Genomic DNA, 5,778 nt, shown 5'->3' on the forward strand with positions numbered 1-5,778 from the left:
ACTAGGGACACTCTGTTTGTCTATGTATTCACACATGTACTAAGTTTCCGGTTAATACAATTCTAGCATGAATAATAAACATTTATCATGATATAAGGAAATATAAATAACAACTTTATTATTGCCTCTGGGCATATTTCCTTCAAAAACTGTGCTATAGGGTGGTCTATTCGCTACAAAACTTAGGGCATAGAGCAAATAATCGATACGTTGTGCCTGCCTAATGTTGTGTCTGGTTCAATTTGTCCTTGGCAATGCTAGGCGTGAGGTTGGGGTATGGGGCTACACCCTTGCAACACCGGGTGTCTCTACTCGCAATATCGACGTGTCCCTTGCTGACTCGCAACGACGCCCCTGCAACACCGGTGACTGTCAAACACGGATGGTCGCCCCTTTATACACCTTGCGGCTGAACTTCGCAACGCTCACCTCCCTTGCCGCACTCTGATGGTCCTCTTGCAGCACCCCGACTATTGCACACAACGGGTATATCGGCGAGGGATGGGCCAGGAGGTAGGGAATGTTGGGGAACGTAGCAGAAATTCAAAAAATTTCCTACGTAACACCAAGATCTATCTATGGAGAGACCAGCAACGAGTAGAAAGAGAGTGCATCTACATACCCTTGTAGATCGCTAAGCGGAAGCGTTCAAGTGAACGGGGTTGATGGAGTCGTACTCGTCGTGATTCAGATCACCGATGATCCTAGTGCCGAACGGACGGCACCTCCGCGTTCAACACACGTACAGCCCGGTGACGTCTCCCACGCCTTGATCCAGCAAGGAGAGAGGGAGAGGTTGAGGAAGACTCCATCCAGCAGCAGCACAACGGCGTGGTGGTGATGGAGGAGCGTGGCAATCCAGCAGGGCTTCGCCAAGCACCTACGGGAGAGGAGGAGGTGTCACGGGAGGGAGGGAGGCGCCAAGGGCTCAGGTATGGATGCCCTCCCTCCCCTCCACTATATATAGGGGCAGGGGAGAAGGGGGAGGCGCAGCCTTGCCCCCTACTCCAAGAAAGGGGTGCGGCTAAGGAGGGGGGAGGAGTCCATCCTCCCCAAGGCACCTCGGAGGTGCCTTCCCCCTTTAGGACTCTCCCCTTTTTCCTTTATCTTGGCGCATGGGCCTCTAGGGGCTGGTGCCCTTGGCCCATGTAGGCCAAGGCGCACCCCCTACAGCCCATGTGGCCCCCCGGGGCAGGTGGCCCCACCCGGTGGGCCCCCGGGACCCTTCCGGTGGTCCCGGTACAATACCGATGACCCCGAAACTTATACCGATGGCCGAAACAGGACTTCCTATATATAAATCTTTACCTCCGGACCATTCCGGAACTCCTCGTGACGTCCGGGATCTCATCCGGGACTCCGAACAACATTCGGTAACCACATACAAGCTTCCTTTATAACCCTAGCGTCATCGAACCTTAAGTGTGTAGACCCTACGGGTTCGGGAGACATGCAGACATGACCGAGACGTTCTCCGGTCAATAACCAACAGCGGGATCTGGATACCCATGTTGGCTCCCACATGTTCCACGATGATCTCATCGGATGAACCACGATGTCAAGGACTCAATCGATCCCGTATACAATTCCCTTTGTCTAGCGGTATGGTACTTGCCCGAGATTCGATCGTCGGTATACCGATACCTTGTTCAATCTCGTTACCGGCAAGTCTCTTTACTCGTTCCGTAACACATCATCCCGTGATCAACCCCTTGGTCACATTGTGCACATTATGATGATGTCCTACCGAGTGGGCCCAGAGATACCTCTCCGTTTACACGGAGTGACAAATCCCAATCTCGATTCGTGCCAACCCAACAGACACTTTCAGAGATACCCGTAGTGTACCTTTATAGCCACCCAGTTACGTTGTGACGTTTGGCACACCCAAAGCACTCCTACGGTATCCGGGAGTTGCACAATCACATGGTCTAAGGAAATGATACTTGACATTAGAAAAGCTTTAGCATACGAACTACATGATCTTGTGCTAGGCTTAGGATTGGGTCTTGTCCATCACATCATTCTCCTAATGATGTGATCCCGTTATCAACGACATCCAATGTCCATGGTCAGGAAACCGTAACCATCTATTGATTAACGAGCTAGTCAACTAGAGGCTTACTAGGGACATGGTGTTGTCTATGTATCCACACATGTATCTGAGTTTCCTATCAATACAATTCTAGCATGGATAATAAACGATTATCATGAACAAGGAAATATAATAATAATCAATTTATTATTGCCTCTAGGGCATATTTCCAACAGTCTCCCACTTGCACTAGAGTCAATAATCTAGTTCACATCGATATGTGATTAACACTCAAGGTCACATCCCCATGTGACTAACACCCAAAGAGTTCTGGGTTTGATCATGTTGCTTGTGAGAGAGGTTTTAGTCAACGGGTCTGATCCTTTCAGATCCGTGTGTGCTTTACAAATCTCTATGTCATCTCCTAGATGCAGCTACCACGTTCTATTTGGAGCTATTCCAAATAACTGTTCTACTTGGAGCTATTCTAAACTGTTGCTCCATTATACGTATCCGGTATCTCTACTCAGAGCTATCCGGATAGGTGTTAAGCTTGCATCGACGTAACCCTTTACGACGAACTCTTTTACCACCTCCATAATTGAGAAAATTCCTTAGTCCACTAGTTACTAAGGATAACTTTGACCGCTGTCCTGTGATCCATTCTTGGATCACTCTTGTACCCCTTGACTGACTCATGGTAAAGCACACTTCAGGTGCGGTACACAGCATAGCATACTGTAGAGTCTATGTCTTAAGCATAGGGGACGACCTTCGTTCCTTTCTCTCTATTCTGCCATGGTCGAGCTTTAAGTCTTAACTTCATACCTTACAACTTAGGCAAGAACTCCTTCTTTGACTGATCCATCTTGAACACCTTCAAGATCACGTCAAGGCATGTGCTCATTTGAAAGTACTATTAAGCGTTTTGATCTATCCTTATAGATCTTGATGCTCAATGTTCAAGTAGCTTAATCCAGGTTTTCCATTGAAAACACTTTCCAAATAACCCTTTATGCTTTCCAGGAATTCTACGTCATTTCTGATCATTAATATGTCAACAACATATACTCATCAGAAATTCTATAGTGCTCCCACTCACTTCTTTGGAAATACAAGTTTCTCATAAACTTTGTATACACCCAAAATCTTTGATCATCATCAAAGCATACATTCCAACTCCGAGATGCTCACTCCAGTCCTCAGAAGGATTGCTGGAGCTTTGCATACTTATTAGCATATTTCAGGATGGACAAAACCTTTCGGTTGTATCACATACAACCTTTCCTCAAAAATCGTCGAGGAAACAATGTTTTGACATCCTATCCGCAAGATTTCATAAATAATGCAGTAATTGCTAATATAATTCCAACAGACTCTTAGCATCGCTACGAGTGAGAAAGTCTCATCGTAGTCAACTCCTTGAACTTGTCGAAAAACATCTCAACGACAAGTCGAGCTTTCTCAATGGTGACACTTACCATCATTGTCTGTCTTCCTTTCAAAATCCATATTTACCTAACAGCCTTACGACCATCAAGTAGTTCTTCCAAAGTCTACACTTTGTTTTCATACATGGATCCTCTCTCGGGTTTTATGGCCTTGAGCCATTTATCGGAATCCGGGCCCACCATCGCTTCTCCATAGCTCGTAGGTTCATTGTTGTCTAGCAACATGACTTCCAAGACAGGATTACGTACCACTCTGAAGTAGTACGTATCCTTGTCACCCTACGAGGTTTGGGAGTGACTTGATCTGAAGTTTCATGATCACTATCATAAGCTTCTACTTCAATTGGTGTAGGTGCCACAGGAACAACTTCCTGTGCCCTGCTACACACTGGTTGAAGTGATGGTTCAATAACCTCATCAAGTCTCCACCATCCTCCCACTCAATTCTTTCGAGAGAAACCTTTCCTCGAAAAAGGACCCGATTCTAGAAACAATCCATATTGCTTTCGGATCTGAATTAGGAGGTATACCCAACTGTTTTGGGTTTCCTATGAAGATGCATTTTATCCGCTTTGGGTTCGAGCTTATCAACCTGAAACTTTTTCATATAAGCGTCGCAGCCCCAAACTTTTAAGAAACGACAACTTAGGTTTCTCTAAACCATAATTCATACGGTGTCATCTCATCGGAATTACGTGGTGCCCTATTTAAAGTGAATGTGGTTGTCTCTAATGCCTAACCCATGAACGATAGTGGTAATTCGATAAGAGACATCATGGTACGCACCATATCCAATAGGGTGCAACTATGATGTTCGGACACACCATCACATTATGGTGTTCCAGGCGGTATTAATTGCGAAACAATTTCCACAATGTCTTAATTCTGTGCCAAACTCGTGATTCAGATATTCATCTCTATGATCATATCATAGATCTTTTATCCTCTTGTCACGACGATCTTTCAACTTCACACTGAAATTACTTGAACCTTTCAGTAATTCAGACTCGTGATTCATCAAGTAAATATACTCAACATCTACTCGAATCATCTGTGAAGTAAGAACATAACGATATTCACTGCATGCCTCAGCACTCATTGGACTGCACACATCAAAATGTGTTACTTCCAACAAGTTGCTATCTTGTTCCATCTTACTGAAAACGAGGCTTTTCAGTCATCTTGCCCATGTGGTATGATTTGCATGTCCCAAGTGATTCAAAATCAAGTGAGTCAAAACGGTCCATTTGCATGGAGTTTCTTCATGCATATACACCAATAGACATGGTTCGCATGTCTCAAACTTTTCAAAAACGAGTGAGTCCAAAGATCCATCAACATGGAGCTTCTTCATGCGTTTTATACCATTATGACTTACATGGCAGTGCCACAAGTAAGTGGTACTATCATTACTATCTTATATCTTTTGGCATGAAAATGTGTATCCCTACGATCAAAATTCAATAAACCATTCCTTTAGGTGCAAGAGCACTTATTCGGGTTTAATACTAATCTTTGATGGTAGAGGGAGCGTGCGATGTTAGATCACATCAAACTTGGAAACACTTCCAACACGTATCGTCAGCTCACCTTTAGCTAGTCTCCGTTTTATTCCGTAGCTTTTATTTCGAGTTACTAACACTTAGCAACCGAACCGGTATCTAATACCCTGGTGCTACTAGGAGTACTAGTAAAGTACACATTAACATAATGTATATCCAATATACTTCTATCGACCTTGCCAGCCTTCTTATCTACCAAGTATCTAGGGTAATTCTGCTCTAGTGGTTGTTCCCCTTATTACAGAAGCACTTAGTCTCGGGTTTGGGTTTTACCTTGGGTTTCTTCACTAGAGCAGCAGCTGATTTGCCGTTTCATGAAGTATCCCTTCTTGCCCTTGCCCTTCTTGAAACTAGTGGTTTCACCAACCATCAACAATTGATGCTCCTTCTTGATTTCTACTTTCGCGGTGTTAAACATCGCGAATACCTCAAGGATCATCATATCTATCCCTGATATGTTATAGTTCATCACGAAGCTCTAACAGCTTGGTGGCAATGACTTTGGAGAACCATCACTGTCTTATCTGGAAGATCAACTCCCACTCGATTCAAATGATTGTTGTACTCAGACAATCTGAGCACAAGCTCAACAATTGAGCTTTTCTCCTTAGTTTGCAGGTTAAGAAAGTCATCGGAGGTCTTATACCTCTTGACATGGGCACGAGCCTGAAATCCCAATTTCAGCCCTCAAAACATCTCATATGTTTCGCGACGTTTCAAAAATGTCTTT

This window comes from Triticum dicoccoides, chromosome 1A (assembly GCF_002162155.2).
Source record: "Triticum dicoccoides isolate Atlit2015 ecotype Zavitan chromosome 1A, WEW_v2.0, whole genome shotgun sequence".
Lineage (NCBI taxonomy): Eukaryota > Viridiplantae > Streptophyta > Magnoliopsida > Poales > Poaceae > Triticum > Triticum dicoccoides.